At 44.8% G+C, this 21,780-nt stretch overlaps 1 pseudogene; it reads left to right on the top strand.

Annotated features, from left to right (window-relative positions):
* Nucleotides 1–2,628: 2,628 nt before the first annotated feature.
* Nucleotides 2,629–16,392, top strand: LOC150060830 (MOB-like protein phocein; annotated as a pseudogene).
* Nucleotides 16,393–21,780: the final 5,388 nt, after the last annotated feature.

Raw genomic sequence — 21,780 nt, 5'->3', positions numbered from 1 at the left:
CCATCCTTGAGCAGAAAAAATGAATGGACAGTACCCAAGTGCTGAGTTCAAACTCATACACACAAAAATGAGACCCAAGGCCGGGAGTTTGGCCTAGTGGTTAAAGTGCTTGTCTAGCATGCATGAAGACCTGGGTTCGATTCCCTGGTACCATATACATAGAAAAAAAGCCAGAAGTGGTGCTGAGGCTCAAGTGGTAGAGCTCTAGCCTTGAGAAAATCCAAGGACAGTGCTCAGGCCCTGAGCTCAAGCCCAGGACTGGCAAAAAAAAAAAAATCCAATAAAAAAAAAATGAGACCCAAGCCCTCTGCTTTGTTTATGTAGTTTTTCCTTCAACTGGACTTTAGGAAAGTCAACCCCACTCCTTCTCTCATCCATACAAAGCACTTGATGTCTTTACCGAACAGGAAGAATCCCAAATGAGTGCTGGAGCAGAAGCTGAGGAAGTGATTTCCAGAGCCACCTGGAACACCTAGACCTGAATCACAGAAGTATTTCAGGAGAAAAGTCACATTATTGGGACTTTCCTAATATATACATTTGGGACCACTCATCAGAATTCTAAATTAAAGTCCAATAGAGACATTTGTGGCTCCAATAGAATATGTCTACAAGTTGGATTCAGTCAGCTGGCAGACAGTTTGAAACTTCCAATGTAAAACCTACCTCTGAAGTCCTAGCCTACCTGATTTCCCAACACTTAGGCTATTCAGGCGTCCCCTCTCCTCAGCCTGTCCTTCTACTGCCTCTTCAGCAGTGAGCCCTGCACTGATGCTACCACTTGATAAGGGCGATGAAACATAGTAGCCCTCAGAGTTGCAAAGGCTTATGGAAGCACTGCTCCTGCCAGAATGTGAAAGCTGGCGACATTTTTGGTATTAATTTGTTTCTCCGTCTGTCGCTTACATTTAGTGTGGCTGTAAAGAATGGATTTGATGCTGTTCAAATATGCCCAGTTTCATCCTTAAGCCCCTTCACAGTTGTCGGATGGTGCCAGGCAGTCCCAGGATCTGTTTGCAACTTGTTTGTCAATCAGGCTTCCGTAGTCAATGTGTTTATCACTGTTTATTCCAGCACCACTGCCCTGCCTGGCACCACTGATCAGCTGCAGAAGATGAATGCCAGTATGTAGCTGCCTTGAACTGGGTGTGGGGAAACCAATTAGTGGTAGAGCACTTTGGGCTCCATCCCAGCCCCCTCAGCCCCCACATACACACACATGAACGAGCAGATGCACACAACAGAGCCACTTCTTCTTCTCCATCTTATTTTCTCTCCCTTCCCATTTATCTCTGGGAGCATTTTTGGCACCATGGCCACAGAGGGATCCTGCCCCACTTCCATGCGTGGCATTTGCTTCTGATCTCTTGTGAGGGAGTCTAGGCAATCTCCACTTTTAGAAAATGACCCTTTTGGGCCGGGAGTTTGGCCTAGTGGTTAAAGTGCTTGCCTAGCATGCACGAAGACCCGGGTTCGATTCCTCGGTACCACATACATAGAAAAAAGCCAGAAGTGGTGCTGAGGCTCAAGTGGTAGCGCTCTAGCCTTGAGAAAGTCCAAGGACAGTGCTCAGGCCCTGAGCTCAAGCCCAGGACTGGCAAAAAAAAAAGAAAAAGAAAGAAAGAAAATGACCCTTTCCCCTGCAGAAACACTTTAGACTTCTCACACAGGGTTCTTGGATAGTTGACCCTAGACTTGCAATAAGGTATACTCATCTCCAGGTCTGACAGCCATTCTTGTCCCTGGTACACTATCTGGCTCCAAAATTCAATGCTGCCTGGGGTCAGGACAAGTTGCATCTCTAGGGTATTCTGGAACATGCACTGATGAATGCATTAATCACACATCAATAAACAAATAAAGTGAGACGCCCCATGTAGCCACATGGGTCTCAACATAGCAGCACACCCCTTCTAGCCTCATCCAGGTCCCACTGGGGTCACAAACGTCTCCTATTAGTTCTTCGTTTATTCTGGGCACTACAGATACTGCCAGATGTTTACTTTTAACGTGAAGAGAATTACACTGCTCTTGTGGTTACGGGGGAGGAAAGGGAATCTCAGCGCTTCGGGGCTGGCAAAACCCTCCATAGCCCAGTCACTGGGGGACTCCTTCCCCATCCCCTCCAGATGTGGCCCAGTTCCCCACCACACCCCATATTGCCAAGTCAGCAGATCTGCAGTATTCCAAGCATGGAGGGCCTTGCAGCCTCTAGAGCCCAGGCAGCGGCACACACGGCCTGCCATGTGGGGTGCACGTGTGTAATCGAGGTCACGTCTTGGCTCCACCAGCCCTCACGATACTGAGATAGAGACTCTCACTATAGGGCCCCTTTCCTAGCTTGCCTTTTAAAACAGCTCTCTTCTGGACAAAAGGGAGAAGCCTCTTTCAAATCATTTGAACTTTTATGAAAAGACACTTAGGCATTTACAGCCACGAGAGGATCCCAAAACGAATCTCAAGACCCCACAAAGCCTGATGTGCTCACACTCACACCCCTATTTTCTGATCCCTAGGGTTTATAGACAAGTCTAGAGGAATTTTTGTTGCCAGGGAGTAACTGAGGGTAACAGCAGAATACCACTTCCTATTTTCCCAAGAATAAATAAGATATAGAAATGCCGAAGCATGGATTCAAGCACGGAATGGTGAGATCACCTGGTTGCATTCCTGTCTGCCTCCAGCCCCCTCCAGCCACCGTCCTGAACCTTCTCCCTCCCCTTCATCAAACCATGGTATAGAACCATCTAGTCAGAAACGGATGTTTCTCACACAGCTGTAGTCATTTTCCTTCTTTTCTTTCTATAGCTATGTTGGGGAAGAGCTATGACAAGGTTATCTGTACTACCACTTCCCACAGGAAGCCTTCCATCTTCCCCCAATGACTCCCGAATCCTTATTACACCTTTCCTCTTTCCAGCCATATATTTCATTCATGCTGCCTTCTAAGAAGACAGTCTCGTCAATTAATCATACATACACCCAAGTCCCATTTTCCCCCTTTGTTTAACAATCTATCACCACTAGGTAATAGCCCTTAGAACCTTTAAGGAGCCAAAGAGGAAACAAGAAGAAAAGAGTCTGGGTACACATGGAAAGACTTTGAGATGTGTGGCTCCAGGCTGCCTCTTAAAGGTGACCAGGAGTGAGGTTATTCCAGCTTTCTCTAAAGTAAGCAGCAAGAACACACCACTTTGAGCATGCATCCCCTCTGGGTGGGTTGATCTCAGCGCAGAGAGAAGTCATTGGGAAGCAATAGAGAATGCTGCCAGGGCCTTTTCTGGTTTAGTGGTCATGAATTTGAATTGTCAAGTCAACTACCCTTTGAATCCTAGCTCCATAACTTAGGTCCCAAGAGGACCTGACCTGGACTTGCTTAAGGTCATTTTACCTTGATTGTTACATGTGAGAAAAGGGATTTCATAGCACTTAGCTCATAGGGGAGCTGTAATAATCTTGGTAAATCATTGAGCCTGCCACATTGGAAGACCTCAATAAACAGTAGTTATTCTTGTCAATATGGTGTTTCATGATCTGATTCTAGACCTGGCCCTCCTCTAGCTGATCTGGTTGTGTGTGCTATGGCCCAGCCAGGCTATCCTAGCTCCATATTCAGCCAGATGTGGCCAGGTGAATAGGGCAGATGAGGCAGGCTGGGGAGGCCAAAAACTGGACAGGACCACCCGTGAGGCTGGGGAAGGAGCTGGCAGGATGGCCTACACTGCAGCTGCTGGGCAGTCATCCAGGGTGACAGGCATGAGGCAGTGAACAAGGGTGTGGAAACAGACAACAGGTGGCAGCTCAGTAACAGTCTGTGGCTGGTGGAGAGCAACAGACCCTCTGGCATTTGCTAACAGGGTGTCGTTTCCAGCAGGTGAATCACAGCAATGAGCAGTTCCAGAGGGGTCTTCTGAAAGCCAAGCAGGCAGACCACAACAGGAATGTCTATCTTCAGATTCCAGAATGCAACAAAAGCCTAGGTCAGGGGGTATGGGCACTGTGGGTGACCAGAGAGAGCAAAACAGGACCTCATGCCTGGACTGACAGCCTAGATTACCAAGATGAAGCTGCAGGGACAGAGTATAGAGAACAAAGATGTTACCAGCTGGTAGGAGAGAAGGATGTCATCGATGATTTTCATCACTGACCTTCAACACATAGGAGTGTAAGCAATGAGAGTTGATACCATGTGGGACAGGTCAGGACACCAGAGCAGGTGGGAGCTACTGTTCCCATGATGAGGGGACAGGAGAGGGAAGCTAGACCAAAAAATATCTTCCTTTCCTTCTTGGATCCCAGGAACTAACTCATAACTAGCCCATAAATAGACCTGGAAAGCAGAAGGGATCAAGGGACCTGCAACAAAAGCTACCTGTAGCAAGAAGTCATAGTGGAGATTCTCTCTCTCTCTCTCTCTCTCTCTCTCTCTCTCTCTCTCTCTCTCTCTCTCTCTCTCTCTCTCTCCCTCTCTCTCCCTCCCTACCTCCCTCCCTTCTTCCCCCCTCCCTTTAGCTCTCTCTCTTTTACCCCTTCCTCTCCTTCCCTCCCTCTTCCTCTCCTACCTTCCCTCCCCCCTTTCTTCCTTCCTTCCTTCCCTCCTTTTCTCTTTCCTTCCCTCCCTCCGCCCTCCCTTCTTCCTTCTCCTTTATCTCAGTATTCTAGTTTTACTAATTCTTGCTCTTTTCGTTGTTGGTGGTAGTGGTCCCGGGGCTTGCGCTCAGGCCCTGGATGCTGTTCCTGAGCTCTTTTTGAGCAAGGCTAGCATTCTCACCACTTTGAGCCAAAGCAGCACTTCCAGTTTTCTGGTGGTTAATTAGAGGTAAGAGTCTTAAGGGCTTTCTTGCCCAGGCTGGTTTTGATTCATGGTCCCCAGATCTCAGCCTCCGGAGTACCTAGGATTATAGGCCTGAGCCACTGGCACCCAGCTAATTCTTGCTCTTTCATATCCTATTCTTCCTGATCCTCCTGCTTAACATGTCACCAGCTTCTCTCCTGCAGCCTAATAAGAGGAGTTATCTGCAATGCTGAACACAACTGGAGGGAACCTGATCCCCAATTAAGGAAGGAGGGTGAGGGTCCCTACAGTGAGTTCATCTCAAACACGGTCCATTCTTTGGCTCAGCCAGAAATTCCTCCATAAACTCTCTTCTGCACTTGTCTCACTAGCTGCCCCAGAAGACTGTGTCAGAGACCAGGTGACCCGGGGAGCCAGGATTTAATTCATCCATATGAGACTCACATCCTTACAGAGGAAACTAATCCATATTCATCTGTGCAAATGGGAAAGCCCTACATCTTGTATGAATGCATTAGCACTCAGATCAGATACACACATATTTAAACTAACTCCCAAATCACCTGTTCTACATCACTGGCCTTCAAAACACAGGCACATGAGTAATGAGTCAATACCATATAAGAATGTCCATGGGCAGACTATTCATCACTGGTCTACCTTCTCCCCAGCCTCGGCATGCATCAGCTCACACCCCTGCCACCCTGAGCTCTGGCTGAGCCCTTGCTTGCCTCCTCCCTAGCAAAATGGTCTGCAGAGCTCATGACCTGGTGTTGGTGGGGATAGGCCAAGGCTGTGTGTCAGCTTGCCCTCTACTATAGAACGTGATTACAGGAGTGAATGACACGCGGGCCCTCCCGGAGCTGTGCCTCTAGGAATGGAAGAACTGAACCACAGGACCTCCAGAACTTCCTAAATCCTTAGGATTCCCCATGGAACCAGCCTAGTGCTTTCCAACAGGAGAAGTTAATTGAGAAGCAGTTGCACACAGGATAGATAGACTGAGGCCAGAGCTCATCCGTGGGAAGTGCAACCAGGGAAAGAGGTGACATGTGACTCAGTAGGAGCCACAAAAAGGTCTGATTCTGCCAAAGACAGTATGGTGAGCAAAGAGAAGGTAACTCTCTTCTTTTTGACTTTCTCCTTCCTCCCATGTATTAATGTTTTCCCAGGAACACCCTCCCCCCATGTGGTTAAACTCACCTAAAAGCTAAAGAGCAGGATGCCTGGGAAAAGGGGTCTATAGAGATCAGCTCCGGAGGTCAAGGAACCAAACTGCAAGTAAGCAGGCAACTGGCCAGCACAGCCAAGAGTGAGGGCCCACTGGGCTTTGTATGGCCCCCTTGCAAGTCTATGCTAGAGAAAAACTAGAACTGGTTCCCCAGGGGCAGCATCTTAGCCTCATAGAGATAGGAACATGTCAACTGGCCCTGGAGGAAATGAGTATGGTTAGAAAACTACTATGAACATGTATCACAGCAGGATACTAACCCTGAAGAGCATCTGGGCATTGTCGGAGACACGTGGTACTCTCCCTCGGGAGTTACCTGTCTTTGTGTCCTAGTTAAAGGCTGGACTGGGTCTGCTGTAAAGAGCTCTTGGAGTCATTTCCTACTGCAGAAAAAGTCGTGCCCTAACCCTTGAGCAATGGTCAGGTATCTGCCTGTAGATACCAACCCTCGATATGCTCTTTACGGAAGACCAGAAAGCCTCCTCCTCCCATTTCTCTACATCCTGCTCTAAACCCAGGCTATATTTGGCCCAACTTCCATCCGTCTCCTCAAATGGCTCACTCAGGAACTTCTGCCTGAGCTGGCACCAGTGGCAGGCTCTCCTGTGTGGCACCCTTATTCCTTCTAGGCACAACACATGCTCCTTTTCCACACCCACCCCTGCTATGGGAAGCCCTACCTTCAAAGCCCTTAGCACTAGGGGCCTAGGAATGAGAGTGAGGGAGAAGATAAGGTGGAGAGAGGAAAAGAATCTTTCTAAGATTCCTGAAAGTTTTTCTGGCCTTGCCCAGTGTGAGCTGAGGGCCTGAATATAAGCCCAAGAAAGCATGTAAAGCGGCAGCATCTCCTGGCCCTGTCTAGAATCCTGGATGATCACAGTGTAACTCCTGCCTAAACACTGGTTTTTTTAGCTTCAAGATGTCAGATGAGTCTTTTTTCTTTTCTTTTTTTTTTTTTTTTTTTTTTTTTTTGTCAGTCATGGGTCTTGGACTCTGGACCTGGGCACTGTCCCTGAGCTCTCAGCTCAAAGCTATTGCCCTACCCCTTAAGCCACAGAACCATTTCTGGTTTGCTAGTGATTCATTGGAGATAAGAGTCTCATGGTCTTTAGTGCCAGGCTGGCTTTGAACCTTGATTCTCAGATCTCAGCCTTCTGAATAGCCAGGATTACAGGTGTGAACCACCTCGCTCGGGGTCAAGTAAGTCTTGTATGCTCTGCTTACCTATAAGATCTCATAGTTAGGAATAGATGTGCATAGCATAGACCTTGGCACATGCTCCAGCCCTAGAAAACCTGTTCATCATAGTACAAAATAAAACCGTGGAGCTCCCTGTTGAAATATATGTGAAAGGGTTAATGTGTAGCCACGTGGTAGAATGCTTGCCTAGCATGTATAGGGCATTGAGCTCAATCCTCAGCATTCAAAATCAAAAAGTTAAAAATTTTAAAACAGTAGCAATAGGACATTAAACCAAGGACCGGATCCTTTTAGGTGCAACTGCAAAGGTGGCAAGCCCATGAAGCCAGCCTGGTCCTAGATGTAGTAGTAGATGTGGTAGATGTTGTAGTTTGCCCCCAAAGATATCACCCACAATTCCTTATCCCCCTGTATCCACATCAAGAGACGAAGCCTAATTCTGCTCCCTTGACATGGAATGAAATGGACAAGACATCCTTGTACTTCCAAGGCTATGTTATCAAAAAGCTGGGCACAGTAGCATACAGCAGTATCCCATCTACTTGGAAACCAAGGCAGAAGGATCTGAAGTTAGTAGTCAACAAAGTACAAAGTGTGGTCCAAATACTAGAGCATTTGCCCTGAGTTCAACTCTCAGTGCCTCAACAGAGAGAGGGGCCGGGGGGAAGGAGTGGGGGGAGAGAACGCAAAGGGAAAGAGGAAGAGAGGAGAAAGAGAAGCCTTACAGGTTTTTCCCTGATGTCATGTATGTGTGGGTCCTTTTCAGAACCCAGCATCATCAAGCACCAGTTATCAAAGTGAGTGGCCTAGATCATCTAGACCCTGGAAGACCCTCATATAACAATCACCAGAAGAGAGACCCCAAATGAGAACCACCTGGCTCAGGCAGTTGACCTCTGGAACCGTAAAACATGGAATCATAAATGCCCTTAAGCAGATCTCTGGGATATGCTCTAAGCAGGAGTCTTTCCTTAGAAAACAATGAGAACGCCATGGATGACACAAGAGCACTGTTAGCACACAGTAGGCGCTCACACCAGATATGTGGGCTCCCTCCCCCAGGATGTACCTTCTCTCTCCCTGACACATTCTCTCCAGGATAAAATATTTGCCATCTGGTCTCAACCTGACATGTCCCTGGCTAATGAGGATACGGATACTGCTGTCTCCAGAGATTCATGGCCACTTCCTCCCACCCTCTTCCCACCCTTCCTATCTCAGGAAATGAAAAGCAATTTTTCCCCAGGGCCTGTTTACCCACAGCAACATTACAGGAATCTAACTCTAGTCTCACAGGCAGTTCCAGTCTCTGTTTTTGCTGTAATAATACTAATACAGATGCTGCACCTGCCCACAGAGTCCTATTCTCTGCTCTGGGGTTTGTTCATTTGTTTCTCGAAGATCTTTCCACATCTGATTAAATTTCATGCTTCAGATGGAAAGTTCTGAAGATGGAAGAGTAAGAATATCTAATTTTATAACTTTCGTCAGCCTGCTTCATTTGCCAGCTTTTTGCAAGCCCTTCTCTTTCTGTCTCTCTTCCCTCCCTCCCTCTCTTCTTTCCTCCTTTCTTCCTTCCTCCCCCCATCCCTCCTCCTCTTTTCTCTCCTCAAGTTCGAATCCCAATGCTGGAAAGGAGGGGGGTGAATATCTTGATTGCAAGACAGGTTCCCAAGTAGCTCTCATGCGTATTACTTATTAGTTCTTATTAGTTATTAGTTGCACCATCAGGTGAGCAATGATCTCAAGACTGAGCACTATAAGCCAGCAAGCTGGTGCTCTACCACTTGAGTCACACCTGCAGCCTTGCTTTATGACAGTTACTTGGAGACAAGATTCTCTCCGGTTTGACTACACAGGCTACCTTCAAATTTTGATCCTCAGATCACAACGTCCTCAGTAGTAGAGTTTCTTTTAGAAAGATGAGGTACAGAAGATGCATTTGACAGGACAAAATGATCCTTGATTGCCTGAGTTCAAATCTCAACCCAGTTGCTTATTACTTGAGGGATTTGAGGCAACTTAATTTCTCTACATTTTTTGGCCTCTCAGCAGTAAAATGCATCATGAGTACAATATTCTTCATGCAGCTAGTGAGAAAATTAACTTCACAAACTAAATAAAACTCTATACAGGCATAATTATCATTAGATATGTTTAATGACCACTTGCATTTCTTGCTACTTAACTATGTCCTTTGCTACTTCCACTGGCTATTCTTTTTCCTTTTTACACCAAAAATTCTTTATATATTTAGGAGTGTAACTGTCATCTGTACAGAAAATGCATCCCCAGCTTGCCCTTATCTCTTGACTTTTGTTGGTGGCGGTGGTGGTGGCTTGAACTCAAGGTGTGGGTGCTGTCTCTGAGCTTTTTCACTCAAGGCTAGCACTGTGTTCAATGGTAGGTATTGGTAGGTTATCAGTTGCAAGTGAAAGAATACTGGCTTCTTCAATAAAATGAGAACTTGTGTAGATTCAAGAACTCTAAGCTTGTCACCAGGAGCTGATTTCTCTCCAGTCACACAGGAGGCAAGATGGTGGCTAAAACTCTGGTGGTCACTTAAATTCCCACACCATCCCTAGTTCAAGAACAGAGGAGGGGCATCTGCCTCTCTCCCAGCATCCCCTGTGAAGAGTTTACTGCCTTTTACTGTCCTTCATTGGACTAGATAATCCCTGCCCCTCTTAGTCAGTTGCTAGGACCACAAGAATGTATTACTCTGATTGGTCAGGCCAATGCAGGAAGCCAAGGCTTGAAGGAGTTCTACAAGCACATGGACACAATGTCTAATCTGGCATAGTTCTATAGAAAGAAAACAATGGACTATTTCCAAGCTGTGGAAGAACAAAAGCCATTAACTCAAAATATCAACAATCCACCTGGAAGAATGCAGAAGATTACAAGGTCTTAGAAGAGGGGGAGGAAGGGCTAGAAGCCCCAACCCTGAGTTCTTTCTTCCCTTGCTCCCATTCTCCTCTGCCATGAAGACTGGATCTAGCTTCCAAACACAACATGGCCCCTAAAGGTTTGTGGCTCAGCCACAGGACCAGTGTGAACAGATCCTAACCAAACCCCAGACCAAGCGATGGCTGGCGTGGTCCAGACAACTCCAAGTTATTAGAACCAGGAGTCCCAGTCCCAAAAGTTACAGGATTGTTTATCTTTGTTGGGGAAAAACTGTAGCCAGAGCCATAAATCACTGCCCAGCTGGATGACTTCGCTGAAATGTTTGTTTAAACAATGAAATCTCCTGACAGACTGAAAATATAGGATGGATCACCCTGTCCTTCTCAGGCTTAATCTCACAGGCTGGAGCCCAGGGCCTGAGAGTGGGACTCAAAATTAGCTCCCTACCCCCATTCCCCATCCCTCCCACCCCCAATATCAGCCCTAAAGAATGAAGCCACAGCATAGCTAATACAAAACAGCAGATAATGCAAAAGCCATGTCTATCAATCTTTGAAATGCAATCTCTGGAGTGGTTTGCATTGGACGTGCCTTTCTAATGGAAGTAGCACTTCCCGGCTAATGTTAACAAAGAGGCTACAAAAAGGGTGGCCTCTACAAGAACACTTTGTGGAGTGTGTCTGGGGCTTTGGCTCTGTGCTGACCTGCTACAAGGTGTGGACAGATTGACTTCCATTCTCTGGGCCTCGATTTACTTATGTGAGAAAGTTAGACTGAGTCTTGTGCTTCCTTATATCTCTTGCTGCTATACATTTACATTCCTAAAAAAAAATTAAAATGAAAACAATTAGCAGTGTATGGTGGTACATGTCTGTAATCTTAGCACTCTCTATCTGAAGCAAGAGGATTGTGAATTCAAGGACAGTATAGGCTATACATTGAGTTCAAATCCAGCCTGAGCAACATAGTCAGACTTTGTCTCAGTCCCCTTCCTCTCCCTCAAAAAATAAAGAAAAACTTTATAAACAGGACAGAACCAGGAAAGAAGAAGAGGAAAAGGCATCAGATGTTGAAATAAGTGATTCTTTGAAGTCTCTTTCTTCCAGCCTTGGCATGTTTTCCTCTACATACTCTGGCCCTTCAGGGGGAAGAAGGAGAAGCTATCAGCAAAGAGCCGAGTTAGCCAATGGCTAACGATAATTAGGTGCCCGGTATATTCAAAGGCAAGGTAAAAGAATGACCACCCATGATGGATGTGTCATGGACCAAGTCACACATCAGGCCCAGGACAAGGACCCAAGTACTTCGTATACTTCGCAGTGCACACACACACACACACACACACACACACACACACACACACACAGCGGTACTAGAGCTTGAACTCAGAACCTGAGTAATAGCTCTTCATTTTTTCACTCAATGACACTGCTCTAACACTTGAGCCACCACTCTACTTGTTGTTTTCTGGTAGTCAATTTGAGATAAGAATCGTACAGACTTTCCTGCCTGGACTGGATTCAAACCTTGATCTTTAGATCTCAGCCTCCTGGTGAGCAAGGCCTACAAGTGCGAGCCACTGGCTCCGGAGCACTAACCAGCCTTTTGGGGAGTTGTCTGGGATCATTGGACTGACTGAAGTCAGGAAAGCATCCAAAGGTGACATACTTCCTCCTCCGGGCTTTCCTAAGGGAAAGCTAACTGCTGACGACTGCGTGTTTGTACCCAGCAGCGAGGAGCCCAGCTCGGTGATGAGAACCACAACAGGCCTGAAAGAGAAAATGGAATATGTGCTGGTTATTGACTTGCCAAATGTTTCCAAGTATGGAAAACCACCTAGCACTGGTGGCTCATGCCTGTAAGCCTTGAGCAAAAAAGCTGAGACTACCCAGGCCCTGAGTTCAAGCCCCAGTACTGGGAAGGAGGGAAGAAAGAGAGGGAGGGAGGGAGGGAGGGAGAAAGGGAGGGAGGAAGGAAGGGAGGAAAGAAGGAAGGATCCATTGCCGGTGGGATGTAGTGGGAGGTATTAGAGCTCCTTGAGATATTGCAGTGAGATAAGCAGTAAGATTTACAGGAAAGATTGTGGAGATAAGGAGAGGGTACTGAGGGGAAACACAAATGGAAGTCAGAAGCGTAAGCAAATGTAATCATTATATTCAATGCATGCTATGTAAAAATTGAGCTATGTATTTGAGATTAGGGATGAGAGGGGAGAAAAGGGAGAGAACAATGGAAGAGGTGAAATCTATCAAGATGCATTGATTCTCAGCCTCACTTATGGAACTGAAACCTCTTTGTATAACTACTCAATACTAAAATAAGTTGAAAAAAAAAAAAAGAAAAAGAGGCCAGGAGTTTGGCCTAGTGGTAGAGTGCTTGCCTAGCATGCACGAAGACCCGGGTTCGATTCCTCGGTACCACATACATAGAGAAAAAGCCAGAAGTGGTGCTGAGGCTCAAGTGGTAGAGTGCTAGCCTTGAGAAAGTCCAAGGACGGTGCTCAGGCCCTGAGCTCAAGCCCAGGACTGGCAAAAAAAAAAAAAAATGCTGGTGGAGATAAAAAAAAAAAAAAAAACTAAAAAGGGATTTTCCTCACAGTTATGGTAGAGGGTGTGAAGAATAGAATAGGATCTGTAACTAGGTCTGTGATGGAATTTTATGTTGCGGGCTATCATGGGAAGTTATGGGGATACATCTGCTATAGTATAGGAATCGAATGGGATGTGTGATGGTGGGTATAACAGGATATGTGAAGTGGCGGAGTTGTTAGAATGTATGATGTTTTGTTGACAAGGCAGCCTTTCCTAACAGCCCACATGAGACCAGATTCTCCCCGTTAATATGGCATCATAATACCTTCTTCTGTGGATCATTTAAAGCGCTTACCACAGTTGAAATGGGTCCACTGTTTTCTATTTTCTTACTGTTTGGCTCACTTAAAAGACTTCTAGTGAAGTGGAGGGAGTAGCTTTGCTGGGTATTATTCATTCCTATGCCCTCAACACACAGCCCCAGGCAAGGCATAGTGAGCTCTCAGTAACTATTGACAGGACGACCAGATGGAGACAAGGTCCGAAACCAGTTTAACTCTGTGATCATCAGGAAAGCCAAGCCTCTTCCCCAAATCCTGAAGGGTAACTTCATGTCCTCAGAGTATCAGTTTTGTGTAAGCCCGTGTGGTGTCTTTGTTTCTGTTTGAAGGGAAGTGTCTCCATCTGATGGTCAAATGAGAGAAGTGTCCTGAAGACGCAAGGCCACCCCTTGGCCTGCAATGCAGCACCCAGCCACACAGAGATCAGCCCAGTCCCGCTTTCCCTACTGCCCCAGCCCCAGAAAAACAACTAGCCAGTGGGAAGGAGCATAGGCAAAATTCTCTTATGAGAATTACTCATCAGGTAACATTTCACTTTTGGTTTTGATGAAAACATGTACAGAAGTAAGTGAGGGATTCGTCAAGATTCACCAGTGATTATGTAAAGCCGAGATACCACTATACCTTTGTGGACCTAGATTGATCCACTAGACCACGGGCACTGTATTGCATTCCTTCTTGGCAGTTACCCTCTGCTTCCTTCCTATTCCTCTCCTTCATCCTTCCCTTGGGACCAAATCTCCTTTGACTCTCATCACAACTGAACCCAGATACTTTTTTTTTTTTTTTAAAGTACTGGGAATTTAAACCAAGGTGTTGTACTGCCAGGTACTCTAACTCTACCACTGGAGTGACACTCTTTGCTTGTAGCTTATTTTTTTAAGAGCGTGTCACACTTTTGCACAGGTCAACCTGTACCTGGGATTACAAATGTGTGCCACCAGGCTTGATCCCAAGTCTTTTGAAAAGTTCTACATTCTCGTTGATCACACAGAAAATAGAGTTAGTCCTGTAGCGTAAAAGGAGTAACTGATTCTCAAAGATTTTTGTTCCACCCTTGATAATGGGAGGAAAAGTGGAAAACTTATCAAATTCCTAACTTCTCTTAAACTTCTTCCTAGAAGTCAATTTCCTGAAATCCTAAGGAAAGACACTTCAGATGGGGCAAAAAGGAGGGGTTCTGCAACCATGGGCTCACACGTCACAGAGCAGAGTAGGGGGAAAAGTCAAACATCCTACAAACAAGGAAGAATGTGGTTGAAATCTGTAAGGATTGCTAGAGGCTGAATGAGGAGAACAGGAGAGCAAAGATCTTCCAGGAACAATATGAGTTTGCACTCATTCCCAACCCTTTCCCACAAGCCTCTCCTGGACATTCAAAAGAACATTCCAGCAATGACAGGAGACTGAAGCAGAGATCAGTGATGCTATAGAAAAAGCACAAAGAGGGGCTGGGAGTTTGGCCTAGTGGTAGAATGCTTTCCTAGAAAAAGCACAAAGCCCACCCAACCTTTTATATCTAAAATAAAGACTTAGGCTAGTAGGGAAGGACAAGAAATTCTGATCTATCTAACACAGCTAGGGAAAAAGAACATAAAATTGTCTACCCTGGCACAGAGGCAGAAAACCAACTAGACCATTAGAAGTCTTCCATTGCTAGGAGGGGAGTAGGACCTCTGAGAAGGCTTTGCCTCTGAGACACAAGGACTCAGGCCTGCCTCAGACTAGTGCTAGACCAAAGCAACAGGAAAGAGATGGAAGTCCATCACCAGTAAAGAATAAGGAGAGAGACAGAAAGACAGACAGAGAGAGACAGAGACAGAGACAGAGACAGACAGAGAGATTCACCCCCTCCTAAACACAAGCCTATAGAGAATGCTATAAACTGAGAGCAGATCAGAAACATTGGGGTAAATGCCCAGTATGCACAGTAAACCTAAAGCAAAGCTTAGGGAAATAAATAGGAGACATGTTCCCATTGAAATGCTGTGCCTCTGTCTTCATAAGCCTCTTCCTCTACAGAAGCCTGTTAATTAAAAAATATATGAATGGCCAGGAGTTTGGCCTAGTGGTAGAGTGCTTGTCTAGCATGCACAAAGACCTAGGTTCGATTTCCTCCGTACCACACACAAGAAAAAACCAGAAGTGGGGCTGTGGCTCAAACGGTAGAGCTCTAGCCTTGAGAAAGTCCAAGGACAGTGCTCAGGCCCTGAGGTCAAGCCCCAGGACTAGGGGGGTGGAGGAGAAGATGCCGCTGCACACCGTCCTCCCACCCCCGCCCCCCACAAGCAGTCGTCCCTTACATCAGGGTACAGACACCAGCCATCTGGACTCAGGCACTATGGTCATGGTGGAGGGGACGAGACAGCAGTGCTGAGGAGGAATAGGCTGGGCACAAAGGCACAGGATTTCTATAATTGGCCTGTTCAGCAGTATATTCAACAGAACATAGGGCAGATTGCTCTAATTTTGACAAAATTCTTGAACCTGAAGGCCAAGATGAAGGTGTATGGCAGTACGAACACTTTAAGGCAATTCTGCCTTGAACTAAATGGACTTGCTGTCAAACTTCAGAGTGAATGCCATCCACATACTTGTACTCAAATGACAGCAACTGAACAATGGATATTTCTTCGTGCAGCTCATGAAACTCCAAAAGAGTGTCCTGCTATAGATGATACAGACTCACACTCGATGGTGCTGCCTGTTTTCTGAAATATTTTCCCAGCAGGGTTAGCATAAAAGAATCATCTGGGGGGGCCGGGAGTTTGGCCTAGTGGTTAAAGTGTTTGCCTAGAATGCATGAAGACCCCGGTTCGATTCCTTGGTACCACATACATAGAAAAAAGCCGGAAATGGTGCTGAGGCTCAAGTGGTAGATCTCTAGCCTTGAGAAAGTCCAAGGACAGTGCTCAGGCCCTGAGGTCAAGCCCAGGACTGGCAAAAAAAAAAAAAAAAGAATCATCTGGGGCCCGGGAGTTTGGCCTAGTGGTAGAGTGCTTACCTAGCATGCATGAAGGCCTGGGTTCAATTCCTCGGTACCACATACCAAAAAAAAAAGCTGGAAGTGATGCTGTAGCTCAACAAGTGGTAGAGCTCTAGCCTTGAGAAAAAGTCCAAGGACAGTGCTCAAGCCTTGAGTTCAAGCCCCACAATTGGCAAAAAAAAAAAAAAAATCATCTGTAGCAAAACAGTATGTTGTAGGATTTATGGAATATTTTCACAACGGGCAGATAATCAATGAATATGAAAATGAAACATTTCCATGTTCATTGGTTTACTAAATTTGTGATGAAGCATAATTTGATGTCCAAGGATAACCTGATTATACGAATTTTAGAAGAGAAAGTTCAGAATTCAGTTTCTGGGGAAAGTAAAGTATGAAAGGAATCATAGAAAAAAAGTACTGATCGCATAATAAACATTAATTATGTACTGTATATATGTATCATTTTAGACGTATAAGTCATGTACCCATATTATAGCTTCTTTGTCTAGTATAGAATTTTGTATGCTATGTATTGCCTTTTAAAATGGGAAATACTTTTTAAGTTATTCATGAGCTATATATTTACTGGTGTGGCACTCATGGTTTTTAAATAAGATCAGTATTATCTTTTTATAATGCCTGTTAATAAATGGATTTACAGTTTGATTATATATATATATATATATATATATATATATATATATATATATATATATAAAATGAGCCGGGTGCCAGTGGCTCATAACTGTAACCCTAGCTACTCAGGAAGCTGAGATATGAGGATCAAGGGTCAAAGCCAGCCTGAGCATGAAAATCTATGAGACTCATCTCCAATTAACCACCAGAAACCAGAAGTGGCACTATAGCTCAAGTGGTAGGGCACTAGCCTTACCTGGCACCCAGGCCCAGAGTTCAAGCCCCATGACCAGCCAAAAAATACATATACACACACACACAAGAACAAAACCAGAAATAAATAACTCACTGCAAGGAGATGAAGCTCTCTCTCAACAGATTGACAGAGAATTCCAGATACTGGGATTACTAAGGGTGAAAATAACTATGATTACTATATCAAATGTTCTAGAAAAAAAAAAGATGGGAGATTCCAGCTGAAATATGGGAACTCTAAAAAATAAACAAATGCTAGGAATAAAACCACAGCAGTGAAGAATGTATTCAGTGGCAAATATCTTGGGTGTTACCTGTAAGTCTGAATCATTGAATTTTGGATTGATCCTTATTCACTGCTCTGCTTTCTTGATTTCTGGCCCACCTTTGCTGCCTCCACCATTGTGAATCTAACTCCGAGTGACTCTCATACATGCATATAGTTGTTTTGGTACATGGAGGGAGAAGGGCTACTGAGGCAGCTCTGGCCAACCCTTGTCTTTTAGTTTTATTGTGTGTAGGCTTGCTCTACTGGTCTTCCATGGAGTAATATAATTCCTTGCTAATTCTATATTGTAGGGGAAGGTGATTTGTGAGGCAAGGTGATTGTAAGGGGAAAACCTAAAGAGTCATATCTCAAGGCACAGTAACAAGTGAGTAGTCAGTCATGAGAAAGTTATGAATAAAATTCTAGTGGTCTGACAGGTAGGGAGAATGTTGGAGATATGGACAACAGGTAGCCTGCTGGGAAACTAGAGTGCTACCTCCACCAAGAGGATTCCAGAACTGCGCCTCAGTCACCTGTGAGCTAGAACTCAGAGGCACATGGATGGACCCACCGGTGATGACATCATAGGAACCTTACCATGCTCTTGAATGAACTGAAGTAGTCCATCCTCCAGTCTTAGAATGAACATCTCACCTCAATTGATTTGAACAAGAATAACCTGCTGGGCTGCTACTCCATTTACCAAGTGAGACATCGTTCAGACACTTCCTAAAGGACTTTACTCAGCCGCATTCAGACTTGCATTCATGGAGACTTTCCCTCAACTGGCTTCCTGCAGGTTTGACTTCTTCCTCCACCCTGTAGTATGGAAAGATAAACAACCTGCTTCTTTAAGAAACGTATAAAGTAAAATTCTTTCTGTTTCTCAATGGCGCCAGAAGTGTCAACCCATGGTTGGCTGATCTAGTATGGACTGGAAGTGAAGGTGAACATGGCGGAACATGTGGTGAAGCAAAGCTGCTCACCTCATGACGGACAGGAAACAGAGTATCTCTGGCTTTCATGATTCTTGGTGAGAAATTAGTGTTTGTTCTAATCTTTTCTGCTGTAAGCCTGTAAGCAGCCTGCTTTTATTATTTTTCTCTTTACCACTAAGTTTTACAGTTCGACATAATATATCTTGGTGTCATTTTCTTTTATTTATATAGCATAAGATTTCTTAGAAATTTGGGTTTAAAGCCACCATCAAATTTGAATTTTTTTCAAACTTTATTTGTCCAATATGTCTCCAACCACTTTCACTGCCTTTCTTTGTTTTCTGGAACACTAATTGCATGCTTGTTGGATGGCTAACACTGAGTTTGGGAGCTTTGGTTTGAATATGATGTTGTTTGTTTTTTCTGTGTCTGCATGCTCAGAAATGTAATGGCTAATCATCACACTGTTGAAATCATTTAGTGAATAGTTCACTTTGGACATGGAATTCTTTGGTTCTAAAGAAATACAGTGCTAGCCGGGAGCTTGGCCTCATGGTAGAGTGTCTGCCTAGCATGCGCAAAGACCGGGTTCAATTCCCTGGTAGCACATTCATTGTGGTACATGTGTGTGAGCTGAGAGAGAGAGAGACAGGGACAGGGACAGAGACAGGCAGACTCACCCCCTTCTAAGCACAAGTCTATAGAGAATGCTGAATACTGAGAGCAGATCAGAAACATTGGGGTAAATGCCCCGTATGCACAGTAAACATAAAGCAAAGCTTAAGGAAATAAATAGGGGAGATGTTCCCATTGAACTACTTTGCCTCTGTCTCCATTACTCTACAGAAGCCTATTAATTTAAAAAATATATAAAGGGGCCAGGAGCTTGGCTTAATGGTAGAATGCTTGCCTAGCACGCTTGGAGACCAGGTTTGATTCTCAGTAGCACATACATGGTGGTACATGTGTGTGAGCCCAGTGCTTGAGAGGCTTTGGAACAGGCAGGTAGAAAGTTGGAGGGTGACCTGAGCGTACAGCCAGGTCTACCTCAGAAGGAATGAGGAAAGAAAAAATTTATTCCATGATTTTTCATTTTGGATTCTGTGTTTCTCTTCTCATTATGTTCATGTTTTACCTTAAATTATGAACATCTTTATAATAGCTCTTTTGAAGTCTCTGTCTTCTAAGTCAAGATTAGACATTTATAGCTCTGGATCTTGTAATTGATATTCTCCTGGTACAGGTTATGGTTTCCTGCTTTTTAGCATGCTTTGTCATTTTTGATTGGATGCAGCTGGCACTGTGAATGTTACATTGTTGAGTGTCTGAATTTTGGAGGGAGACATGTCAGGTAGCTGGATTCTTTACAGAGAAGCAAAATGCTATTAAGAAATGTTTGGGGACCAGGAGTCTGGCCTAGTGGAAGAGTGCTTGCTTAGCATGCCTAAAGACAGCTTCCAAGGAGAATGCTCAAGCCCTGAGTTCAAGCCCTGGAAATGGCAAAAAAAAAAAAATATTTTGCCTATTTTCTTTCTTTCTTTCTTTCTTTCTTTTTTGGTCAGTCATGGGGCCTAATCTCAGGGCCTGGGAGCTGTCTCTGAGCTTTTCTTCTCAAGGCTAGCATTCAACCACTTTGAGTCACCATTCCACTTGTAGTGTTCTAGTCCCTTATTGGAAACAAGCAGCTCATGGACTTTCCTGCCTGGGCTGGCTTTGTCCTCAGATCTCATCCTCCCCAAATAGCTAGGATTATAGGTATGAGCCACCAGCACCCAGCTTCCCTGCTCTCTTAGGGTAGGTCTAGAACAGTATGTTTTTAAATCAGACCTAAGTTTTGGTCCTCCTTTCTCCAGCAATGTCTGGAGACATTTTGCTTATCACAACTTAGGAGGGTGAAATTGGCATTCAGTGGTGGAGACTCAGGACACTGCTAAATATTCTATAATGCCCAGGAAAGCCCTCACACAAACAATTACCCTTCACACATATCAACAGTGCCAAAGGTGTGAAGGACTGGTCTAGGGCATTTCTACCCTAGACTAGTCTTATCCTTTGCAATGGATCAAATGCATTCAAATTCCTGTGGAAAGGGGCTGGGGCTAAGCATTTGCCTAGAATGCACAAAGTCCTATGTTCAATTCCCAGCAATACTACTAAAGGGAGAAAAAAAAATTGAATGTTGAAAAGTTAACTTCCAACGTGGTACTACTGAAATGTAAATAGGCCATGAGTACAGAGCCCTCACAAATGGTATTAGTGCCTTTATAAATGAGCGCTCTTGCTGGATGCCAGTAGCTCACACCTATAGTACTAGCTGTTCAGGAAGCTGAGATCTGAGGATCAATCTCCAAAGCCATCCCAGGCAGAAAAGTTTATGAGTCTCTTATTTCCAAATAATAAGTTTCCAATTAACCAACAGAAAGCTGGAAAGGAAAGTGTGACTCAGTAATAATGGCATAGAGTTAGCCTTTAATTTAAAAAAGAAAAAAAGCTTAGAGACAGTGTCCAGGCCCTAAGTACTAGCACAAAAATAAATAGAGTTCTCTAGCTCTCAGCCAGGTAAAACTACCATCAGAAGAAGGCAGTCAGCAACTCAGAAGAGGGCCCTCACCACAGCCAAACCATGCTGCTTCTATTCTCTGGAACCATAAGAAATCAACGTCTATAGCTGAGATGTCTCCCAGCTTGGAAGACTGTCTTATAAGCATCCCAAAGACATCCAACTGCTAAGATTTCCACTGAATGGTCCATGTCCTCCACAATGTCTTTCCACTCTCTGCACTGGCCATTTGGAACTTCTCATGTTTCCTGAACTGATGTGAGCTCTGGAAACTGTTGTGGAGGCTCCCGACTTTCTGATTATTTGTCCAACTATTGTTTTCTAACTTCCATAGAAGTTGGAAAACCCCATCTCCACAACCACTTCAGTACTCCCAGAGCTTACCACTTGGCCCAAAGTTAAAGAAACCCCATGCAAATCGCTGCAGCTCCTATTCTGCAGAACTGTGTCCTCAGATTGCAGGTGCTGCCAGTCTCAAACACTTCACAAAGCAGACTTCAGATCTGATGCAGTCCCTGAACTGGGTCCATAAAGCGTCTCTGGGAACAAAGTTCAAGTGAGCAAAGGGCTCTCCTCACATCTACCACACATTCACATACCTGACTAGTCAAGTGCTAAAAATCCTTTGTTCCTCACTATCTGCCCAGGGATGTTTACTTAGTGAACAACTTGAAAGACAGAGATAGTGTCTCCCTCTGATACTAAAGGCAGGTTTGTATACACTTCAGCGTTGGAAGGATAATATTCCTCTGGAACAAAGATCAAATAGGCTAACTGCCAATTAAGAACAGTTCTCATTTTCTGAGTTCAGGGCAGCTCTTCTGTAGCACACACACTAGTACCTGGGCCTTTTTACCACCCAGGAGGACTGGAGTTTAGAACCAAATACTCTTAGTGCAGCCACTGCATTGCTGTGAACAATAAAGTCTTCTTCTCTGACCCCAGTCCTTGGGCTTCTGCCAGAAATTGTAACACTGGCAAGCTACGCTACTAACTTGCAAGTAAAGGAAAAGCTCAGATTCCTTCCCAATTCTCAGCTTATCTATTACCTGCTAGTTTCTGGTTGTAAGACTTGAGCTCATCCCCACCCCACCATACACATATGGACATATAGATGTGTATACAT

Source organism: Megascapheus bottae, chromosome 7, assembly GCF_031878675.1.
Source record: "Megascapheus bottae isolate mThoBot1 chromosome 7, mThoBot2.hap1, whole genome shotgun sequence".
NCBI classification, from domain to species: Eukaryota; Metazoa; Chordata; class Mammalia; order Rodentia; family Geomyidae; genus Megascapheus; species Megascapheus bottae.
Note: the sequence above shows the minus strand (reverse complement) of the source record. Positions and strands in the feature narration are given on the sequence as shown.